Consider the following 11,869-nt stretch of genomic DNA (forward strand, 5'->3'; position numbering starts at 1 on the left):
GTCCATTACACCTGTCCAGTGTTCATTATAGCTGTTTAGTGTTCATTACACCTGTTCATTACACCTGTTCAGTGTTCATTACACCTGTTCATTACACCTGTTCAGTGTTCATTACAGCTGTTCAGTGTTCATTACACCTGTTTAGTGTTCATTACACCTGTTCAGTGTTCATTACACTGTCCAGTGTTCATTACACCTGTTCATTACACGTGTTCATTACACCTGTTCAGTGTTCATTACACCTGTCCAGTGTTCATTACACCTGTTCAGTGTTCATTACACCTGTTCAGTGTTCATTACACCTGTCCAGTGTTCATTACACCTGTTTAGTGTTCATTACACCTGTTCAGTGTTCATTACACCTGTTCAGTGTTCATTACAGCTGTTCAGTGTTCATTACACCTGTTTAGTGTTCATTACACCTGTTCAATGTTCATTACAGCTGTTTAGTGTTCATTACACCTGTTCATTACACCAGTTCAGTGTTCATTACACCTGTTCAGTGTTCATTACACCTGTTCATTACACCTGTTCAGTGTTCATTACACCTGTTCAGTGTTCATTACACCTGTCCAGTGTTCATTACACCTGTTCATTACACCTGTTTAGTGTTCATTACACCTGTTACACCTGTTTAGTGTTCATTACACCTGTTCAGTGTTCATTACACCTGTCCAGTGTTCATTACACCTGTTTAGTGTTCATTACACCTGTTCATTACACCTGTTTAGTGTTCATTACACCTGTTCAGTGTTCATTACACCTGTCCAGTGTTCATTACACCTGTTTAGTGTTCATTACACCTGTTCATTACACCTGTTTAGTGTTCATTACACCTGTTCAATGTTCATTACAGCTGTTTAGTGTACATTACACCTGTTCAGTGTTCATTACACCTGTCCAGTGTTCATTACACCTGTTTAGTGTTCATTACACCTGTTCATTACACCTGTTTAGTGTTCATTACACCTGTCCAGTGTTCATTACACCTGTCCAGTGTTCATTACACCTGTTCAGTGTTCATTACACCTGTTCAGTGTGCATTATACCTGTTCAGTGTCCATTACACCTGTCCAGTGTTCATTATAGCTGTTTAGTGTTCATTACACCTGTTCATTACACCTGTTCAGTGTTCATTACACCTGTTCATTACACCTGTTCAGTGTTCATTACACCTGTTCAGTGTTCATTACACCTGTTCATTACACTTGTCCAGTGTTCATTATAGCTGTTTAGTGTTCATTACACCTGTTCAGTGTTCATTACACCTGTTCAGTGTTCATTACACCTGTCCAGTGTTCATTACACCTGTTTAGTGTTCATTACACCTGTTCATTACACCTGTTTAGTGTTCATTACACCTGTTTCACACCTGTTTAGTGTTCATTACACCTGTTCAGTGTTCATTACACCTGTCCAGTGTTCATTACACCTGTTTAGTGTTAATTACACCTTTTCATTACACCTGTTCAGTGTTCATTACACCTGTTCATTACACCTGTTCCAGTGTTCATTACACCTGTTCAGTGTTCATTACACCTGTTCAGTGTTCATTACACCTGTCCAGTGTTCATTACACCTGTTCAGTGTTCATTACACCTGTTCAGTGTTCATTACACCTGTTCAGTGTTCATTACACCTGTTCATTACACCTGTTCAGTGTTCATTACACCTGTTCAGTGTTCATTACACCTGTCCAGTGTTCATTATACCTGTTTAGTGTTCATTACACCTGTTCATTACACCTGTTCAGTGTTCACCTGTTCATTACACCTGTTCAGTGTTCATTACACCAGTGTTCATTACACCTGTTCAGTGTTCATTACACCTGTTCAGTGTTCATTACACCTGTTCAGTGTTCATTACACCTGTTCAGTGTTCATTACACCTGTTCAGTGTTCATTACACCTGTTCAGTGTTCATTACACCTGTTCAGTGTTCATTACACCTATTCATTACAGTTCAGTGTTCATTACACCTGTTCAGTGTTCATTACACCTGTTCAGTGTTCATTACACCTGTTCAGTGTTCATTACACCTGTTCAGTGTTCATTACACCTGTTCATTACACCTGTTCAGTGTTCATTACACCTGTTCAGTGTTCATTACACCTGTTCAGTGTTCATTATACCTGTTCAGTGTTCATTACACCTGTCCAGTGTTCATTATAGCTGTTTAGTGTTCATTACACCTGTTCAGTGTTCATTACACCTGTTCATTACAGTGTTCATTACACCTGTTCTGTTCATTACAGTGTTCATTACACCTGTTCAGTGTTCATTACACCTGTCCAGTGTTCATTACACCTGTTCAGTGTTCATTACACCTGTTCAGTGTTCATTACACCTGTTCAGTGTTCATTACACCTGTTCAGTGTGCATTATACCTGTTCAGTGTCCATTACACCTGTCCAGTGTTCATTATAGCTGTTTAGTGTTCATTCATTACACCTGTTCAGTGTTCATTACACCTGTTCATTACCTGTTCAGTGTTCATTACCTGTTCAGTGTTCATTACACCTGTTCACCTGTTCAGTGTTCATTACACCTGTCCAGTGTTCATTACACCTGTTCAGTGTCCATTACACCTGTTCATTACACCTGTTCAGTGTTCATTACACCAGTGTTCATTACACCTGTTCAGTGTTCATTACACCTGTTCAGTGTTCATTACACCAGTGTTCATTACACCTGTTCAGTGTTCATTACACCTGTTCAGTGTTCATTACACCTGTTCAGTGTTCATTACACCTGTTCAGTGTTCATTACACCTGTTTAGTGTTCATTACACCTGTTCATGTTCACACAGCTGTTTAGTGTTCATTACACCTGTTCATTACACCAGTTCAGTGTTCATTACACCTGTTCAGTGTTCATTACACCTGTTCATTACACCTGTTCAGTGTTCATTACACCTGTTTAGTGTTCATTACACCTGTTCAGTGTTCATTACACCTGTTCATTACACCTGTTTAGTGTTCATTACACCTGTTCATTACACCTGTTTAGTGTTCATTACACCTGTTCAGTGTTCATTACACCTGTCCAGTGTTCATTACACCTGTTTAGTGTTCATTACACCTGTTCATTACACCTGTTTAGTGTTAATTACACCTGTTCAGTGTTCATTACACCTGTCCAGTGTTCATTACACCTGTTTAGTGTTCATTACACCTGTTCATTACACCTGCTCAGTGTTCATTACACCTGTTCATTACACCTGTTTAGTGTTCATTACACCTGTTCAGTGTTCATTACACCTGTCCAGTGTTCATTACACCTGTTTAGTGTTCATTACACCTGTTCATTACACCTGTTTAGTGTTCATTACACCTGTCCAGTGTTCATTACACCTGTCCAGTGTTCATTACACCTGTTCAGTGTTCATTACACCTGTTCAGTGTGCATTATACCTGTTCAGTGTCCATTACACCTGTCCAGTGTTCATTATAGCTGTTTAGTGTTCATTACACCTGTTCATTACACCTGTTCAGTGTTCATTACACCTGTTCATTACACCTGTTCAGTGTTCATTACACCTGTTCAGTGTTCATTACACCTGTTCATTACACTTGTCCAGTGTTCATTATAGCTGTTTAGTGTTCATTACACCTGTCCAGTGTTCATTTTACTTGTCCAGTGTTCATTATAGCTGTTTAGTGTTCATTACACCTGTTCAGTGTTCAATACACCTGTTCAGTGTTCATTACACCTGTCCAGTGTTCATTACACCTGTTTAGTGTTCATTACACCTGTTCATTACACCTGTTTAGTGTTCATTACACCTGTTCATCACACCTGTTTAGTGTTCATTACACCTGTTCAGTGTTCATTACACCTGTTTAGTGTTCATTACACCTGTTCAGTGTTCATTACACCTGTTCAGTGTTCATTACACCTGTTCATTACACCTGTTCAGTGTTCATTACACCTGTTCATTACACCTGTTTAGTGTTCATTACACCTGTTCAGTGTTCATTACACCTGTCCAGTGTTCATTACACCTGTTCAGTGTTCATTACACCTGTTCATTACACCTGTTTAGTGTTCATTACACCTGTCCAGTGTTCATTACACCTGTCCAGTGTTCATTACACCTGTTCAGTGTTCATTACACCTGTTCAGTGTGCATTATACCTGTTCAGTGTCCATTACACCTGTCCAGTGTTCATTACAGCTGTTTAGTGTTCATTACACCTGTTCATTACACCTGTTCAGTGTTCATTACACCTGTTCATTACACCTGTTCAGTGTTCATTACACCTGTTCAGTGTTCATTACACCTGTTCATTACACTTGTCCAGTGTTCATTATAGCTGTTTAGTGTTCATTACACCTGTCCAGTGTTCATTTTACTTGTCCAGTGTTCATTATAGCTGTTTAGTGTTCATTACACCTGTTCAGTGTTCAATACACCTGTTCAGTGTTCATTACACCTGTCCAGTGTTCATTACACCTGTTTAGTGTTCATTACACCTGTTCATTACACCTGTTTAGTGTTCATTACACCTGTTCATCACACCTGTTTAGTGTTCATTACACCTGTTCAGTGTTCATTACACCTGTCCAGTGTTCATTACACCTGTTTAGTGTTAATTACACCTTTTCATTACACCTGTTCAGTGTTCTTTACACCTGTTCATTACACCTGTTCAGTGTTCATTACAGCTGTTCAGTGTTCATTACACCTGTTTAGTGTTCATTACACCTGTTCAATGTTCATTACAGCTGTTTAGTGTTCATTACACCTGTTCATTACACCAGTTCAGTGTTCATTACACCTGTTCAGTGTTCATTACACCTGTTCATTACACCTGTTCAGTGTTCATTACACCTGTTTAGTGTTCATTACACCTGTTCAGTGTTCATTACACCTGTTCATTACACCTGTTTAGTGTTCATTACACCTGTTCATTACACCTGTTTAGTGTTCATTACACCTGTTCAGTGTTCATTACACCTGTCCAGTGTTCATTACACCTGTTTAGTGTTCATTACACCTGTTCATTACACCTGTTTAGTGTTAATTACACCTGTTCAGTGTTCATTACACCTGTCCAGTGTTCATTACACCTGTTTAGTGTTCATTACACCTGTTCATTACACCTGCTCAGTGTTCATTACACCTGTTCATTACACCTGTTTAGTGTTCATTACACCTGTTCAGTGTTCATTACACCTGTCCAGTGTTCATTACACCTGTTTAGTGTTCATTACACCTGTTCATTACACCTGTTTAGTGTTCATTACACCTGTCCAGTGTTCATTACACCTGTCCAGTGTTCATTACACCTGTTCATGTTCATTACACCTGTTCAGTGTGCATTATACCTGTTCAGTGTCCATTACACCTGTCCAGTGTTCATTATAGCTGTTTAGTGTTCATTACACCTGTTCATTACACCTGTTCAGTGTTCATTACACCTGTTCATTACACCTGTTCAGTGTTCATTACACCTGTTCAGTGTTCATTACACCTGTTCATTACACTTGTCCAGTGTTCATTATAGCTGTTTAGTGTTCATTACACCTGTTCAGTGTTCATTACACCTGTCCAGTGTTCATTTTACTTGTCCAGTGTTCATTATAGCTGTTTAGTGTTCATTACACCTGTTCAGTGTTCAATACACCTGTTCAGTGTTCATTACACCTGTCCAGTGTTCATTACACCTGTTTAGTGTTCATTACACCTGTTCATTACACCTGTTTAGTGTTCATTACACCTGTTCATCACACCTGTTTAGTGTTCATTACACCTGTTCAGTGTTCATTACACCTGTCCAGTGTTCATTACACCTGTTTAGTGTTAATTACACCTTTTCATTACACCTGTTCAGTGTTCTTTACACCTGTTCATTACACCTGTCCAGTGTTCATTACACCTGTTCAGTGTTCATTACACCTGTTCAGTGTTCATTACACCTGTCCAGTGTCCATTACACCTGTTCAGTGTTCATTACACTTGTTCAGTGTTCATTACACCTGTTCAGTGTCCATTACACCTGTTCAGTGTTCATTACACTTGTTCAGTGTTCATTACACCTGTTCAGTGTCCATTACACCTGTCCAGTGTTCATTATAGCTGTTTAGTGTTCATTACACCTGTTCATTACACTTGTTCAGTGTTCATTACACCTGTTCATCACACCTGTTCAGTGTTCATTACACCTGTCCAGTGTTCATTACACCTGTCCAGTGTTCATTACACCTGTTCAGTGTCCATTACACCTGTTCAGTGTTCATTACACCTGCTCAGTGTTCATTACACCTGTTCAGTGTGCATTATACCTGTTCAGTGTCCATTACACCTGTTCAATGTTCATTACACCTATTCATTACACCTGTTCAGTGTTCATTACACCTGTTCAGTGTGCATTATACCTGTTCAGTGTCCATTACACCTGTTCAATGTTCATTACACCAATTCATTACACCTGTTCAGTGTTCATTACACCTGTTCAGTGTGCATTATACCTGTTCAGTGTTCATTACACCTGTTCAGTGTTCATTACACCTGTTTGGTGTTCATTACACCTGTTCAGTGTTCATTACACCTGTTTAGTGTTCATTACACCTGTTCATTACACCTGTTTAGTGTTCATTACACCTGTTCATTACACCTGTTTAGTGTTCATTACACCTGTTCAGTGTTCATTACACCTGTCCAGTGTTCATTACACCTGTTCAGTGTTCATTACACCTGTTCATTACACCTGTTCAGTGTTCATTACACCTGTCCAGTGTTCATTACACCTGTCCAGTGTTCATTACACCTGTTCAGTGTCCATTACACCTGTTCAGTGTTCATTACACCTGTTCAGTGTTCATTACACCTGTTCAGTGTGCATTATACCTGTTCAGTGTCCATTACACCTGTCCAGTGTTCATTATAGCTGTTTAGTGTTCATTACACCTGTTCATTACACCTGTTCAGTGTTCATTACACCTGTTCATTACACCTGTTCAGTGTTCATCACACCTGTCCAGTGTTCATTACACCTGTTCAGTGTTCATTACACCTGTTCATTACACCTGTTCAGTGTTCATTACACCTGTTTAGTGTTCATTACACCTGTTCAGTGTTCATTACACCTGTCCAGTGTTCATTTTACCTTGTCCAGTGTTCATTATAGCTGTTTAGTGTTCATTACACCTGTTCAGTGTTCATTACACCTGTTCAGTGTTCATTACACCTGTTTAGTGTTCATTACACCTGTTCATTCCAGTGTTCATTACACCTGTTCATCACACCTGTTTAGTGTTCATTACACCTGTTCAGTGTTCATTACACCTGTCCAGTGTTCATTACACCTGTTCAGTGTTCATTACACCTGTCCAGTGTTCCTTACACCTGTTCAGTGTTCATTACACCTGTTCAGTGTTCATTACACCTGTTCAGTGTGCATTATACCTGTTCAGTGTCCATTACACCTGTCCAGTGTTCATTACACCTGTCCAGTGTTCATTACACCTGTTCAGTGTCCATTACACCTGTTCAGTGTTCATTACACCTGTTCAGTGTTCATTACACCTGTTCAGTGTGCATTACACCTGTTCAGTGTCATTACACCTGTTCAGTGTTCATTACACCTGTTCAGTGTTCATTACACCTGTTCAGTGTTCATTACACCTGTTCAGTGTCCATTACACCTGTTCAGTGTTCATTACACCTGTTCATTACACCTGTTCATTACACCTGTTCAGTGTTCATTACACCTGTTCAGTGTTCATTACACCTGTTTAGTGTTCATTACACCTGTTCAGTGTTCATTACACCTGTTTAGTGTTCATTACACCTGTTCATTACACCTGTTCAGTGTTCATTACACCTGTTCAGTGTTCATTACACCTGTTCAGTGTTCATTACACCTGTTCAGTGTTCATTACACCTGTCCAGTGTTCATTACAGCTGTTTAGTGTTCATTACACCTGTTCATTACACCTGTTTAGTGTTCATTACACCTGTTCAGTGTTCATTACACCTGTCCAGTGTTCATTACACCTGTTCAGTGTCCATTACACCTGTTCATTACACCTGTTTAGTGTTCATTACACCTGTTCAGTGTTCATTACACCTGTCCAGTGTTCATTACACCTGTTCAGTGTCCATTACACCTGTTCATTACACCTGTTCAGTGTTCATTACACCTGTTCAGTGTTCATTACACCTGTTCAGTGTTCATTACACCTGTTCATTACACCTGTTCAGTGTTCATTACACCTGTTTAGTGTTCATTACACCTGTTCATTACACCTGTTCAGTGTTCATTACACCTGTTCATTACACCTGTTTAGTGTTCATTACACCTGTTCAGTGTTCATTACACCTGTCCAGTGTTCATTACACCTGTTCAGTGTTCATTACACCTGTTCATTACACCTGTTCAGTGTTCATTACACCTGTCCAGTGTTCATTACACCTGTCCAGTGTTCATTACACCTGTTCAGTGTCCATTACACCTGTTCAGTGTTCATTACACCTGTTCAGTGTTCATTACACCTGTTTAGTGTTCATTACACCTGTTCAGTGTTCATTACACCTGTCCAGTGTTCATTATAGCTGTTTAGTGTTCATTACACCTGTTCATTACACCTGTTCAGTGTTCATTACACCTGTTCATTACACCTGTTCAGTGTTCATCACACCTGTCCAGTGTTCATTACACCTGTTCAGTGTTCATTACACCTGTTCATTACACCTGTTCAGTGTTCATTACACCTGTTTAGTGTTCATTACACCTGTTCAGTGTTCATTTTACCTGTCCAGTGTTCATTTTACTTGTCCAGTGTTCATTATAGCTGTTTAGTGTTCATTACACCTGTTCAGTGTTCATTACACCTGTTCAGTGTTCATTACACCTGTTTAGTGTTCATTACACCTGTTCATTACACCTGTTTAGTGTTCATTACACCTGTTCATCACACCTGTTTAGTGTTCATTACACCTGTTCAGTGTTCATTACACCTGTCCAGTGTTCATTACACCTGTTCAGTGTTCATTACACCTGTCCAGTGTTCCTTACACCTGTTCAGTGTTCATTACACCTGTTCAGTGTTCATTACACCTGTTCAGTGTGCATTATACCTGTTCAGTGTCCATTACACCTGTCCAGTGTTCATTACACCTGTCCAGTGTTCATTACACCTGTTCAGTGTCCATTACACCTGTTCAGTGTTCATTACAACTGTTCAGTGTTCATTACACCTGTTCAGTGTGCAGTATACCTGTTCAGTGTCCATTACACCTGTTCAATGTTCATTACACCTATTCATTACACCTGTTCAGTGTTCATTACACCTGTTCAGTGTGCATTATACCTGTTCAGTGTCCATTACACCTGTTCAGTGTTCATTACACCTGTTCATTACACCTGTTCATTACACCTGTTCAGTGTTCATTACACCTGTTCAGTGTTCATTACACCTGTTTAGTGTTCATTACACCTGTTCAGTGTTCATTACACCTGTTTAGTGTTCATTACACCTGTTCATTACACCTGTTCAGTGTTCATCACACCTGTTCAGTGTTCATTACACCTGTTCAGTGTTCATTACACCTGTTCAGTGTTCATTACACCTGTCCAGTGTTCATTATAGCTGTTTAGTGTTCATTACACCTGTTCATTACACCTGTTTAGTGTTCATTACACCTGTTCAGTGTTCATTACACCTGTTCATTACACCTGTTTAGTGTTCATTAAACCTGTTCAGTGTTCATTACACCTGTTCATTACACCTGTTTAGTGTTCATTACACCTGTTCAGTGTTCATTACACCTGTCCAGTGTTCATTACACCTGTTCAGTGTCCATTACACCTGTTCATTACACCTGTTCAGTGTTCATTACACCTGTCCAGTGTTCATTACACCTGTTCAGTGTTCATTACACCTGTTCAGTGTTCATTACACCTGTCCAGTGTTCATTACACCTGTTTAGTCTTCATTACACCTGTTCAGTGTTCATTACACCTGTTCAGTGTCCATTACACCTGTTCATTACACCTGTTCATTACACCTGTTCAGTGTTCATTACACCTGTACATTGTTCATTACACCTGTTCAGTGTTCATTACACCTGTTCAGTGTTCATTACAGCTGTTCAGTGTTCATTACACCTGTTTAGTGTTCATTACACCTGTTCAGTGTTCATTACAGCTGTTTAGTGTTCATTACACCTGTTCATTACACCTGTTCAGTGTTCATTACACCTGTTCAGTGTTCATTACACCTGTTCATTACACCTGTTCAGTGTTCATTACACCTGTTTAGTGTTCATTACACCTGTTCAGTGTTCATTTTACCTGTCCAGTGTTCATTTTACTTGTCCAGTGTTCATTATAGCTGTTTAGTGTTCATTACACCTGTTCAGTGTTCATTACACCTGTTCAGTGTTCATTACACCTGTTCAGTGTTCATTACACCTGTCCAGTGTTCATTACACCTGTTTAGTGTTCATTACACCTGTTCATTACACCTGTTTAGTGTTCATTACACCTGTTCATTACAACTGTTTAGTGTTCATTACACCTGTTCAGTGTTCATTACACCTGTCCAGTGTTCATTACACCTGTTTAGTGTTCATTACACCTGTTCATTACACCTGTTCAGTGTTCATTACACCTGTTCATTACACCTGTTCAGTGTTCATTACACCTGTCCAGTGTTCATTACACCTGTCCAGTGTTCATTACACCTGTTCAGTGTCCATTACACCTGTTCAGTGTTCATTACACCTGTTCAGTGTTCATTACACCTGTTCAGTATGCATTATACCTGTTCAGTGTCCATTACACCTGTCCAGTGTTCATTATAGCTGTTTAGTGTTCATTACACCTGTTCATTACACCTGTTCAGTGTTCATTACACCTGTTCATTACACCTGTTCAGTGTTCATTACACCTGTCCAGTGTTCATTACTCCTGTCCAGTGTTCATTACACCTGTTCAGTGTCCATTACACCTCTTCAGTGTTCATTACACCTGTTCAGTGTTCATTACACCTGTTCAGTGTGCATTATACCTGTTCAGTGTCCATTACACCTGTTCAATGTTCATTACACCTGTTCATTACACCTGTTCAGTGTTCATTACACCTGTTCAGTGTGCATTATACCTGTTCAGTGTTCATTACACCTGTCCAGTGTTCATTACACCTGTTCAGTGTTCATTACACATGTTGAGTGTTCATTACACCTGTTCAGTGTTCATTAAACCTGTCCAGTGTTCATTATAGCTGTTTAGTGTTCATCACACCTGTTCATTACACCTGTGTAGTGTTCATTACACCTGTTCAGTGTTCATTACACCTGTTCATTACACCTATTTAGTGTTCATTACACCTGTTCAGTGTTCATTACACCTGTTCATTACACCTGTTTAGTGTTCATTACACCTGTTCAGTGTTCATTACACCTGTTCAGTGTTCATTACACCTGTACAGTGTTCATTACACCTGTTCAGTGTCCATTACACCTGTTCATTACACCTGTTCATTACACCTGTTCAGTGTTCATTACACCTGTCCAGTGTTCATTACACCTGTTCAGTGTTCATTACACCTGTTCAGTGTTCATCACACCTGTCCAGTGTTCATTACACCTGTTTAGTGTTCATTACACCTGTTCAGTGTTCATTACAGCTGTTCAGTGTTCATTACACCTGTTTAGTGTTCATTACACCTGTTCAGTGTTCATTACACCTGTTCAGTGTTCATTACAGCTGTTCAGTGTTCATTACACCTGTTTAGTGTTCATTATACCTGTTCAGTGTTCATTACAGCTGTTTAGTGTTCATTACAACTGTTCATTACACCAGTTCAGTGTTCATTACACCTGTTCAGTGTTCATTACACCTGTTCATTACACCTGTTCA

Source organism: Oncorhynchus tshawytscha, linkage group LG21 (assembly GCF_018296145.1).
Source record: "Oncorhynchus tshawytscha isolate Ot180627B linkage group LG21, Otsh_v2.0, whole genome shotgun sequence".
Classification (NCBI taxonomy): domain Eukaryota; kingdom Metazoa; phylum Chordata; class Actinopteri; order Salmoniformes; family Salmonidae; genus Oncorhynchus; species Oncorhynchus tshawytscha.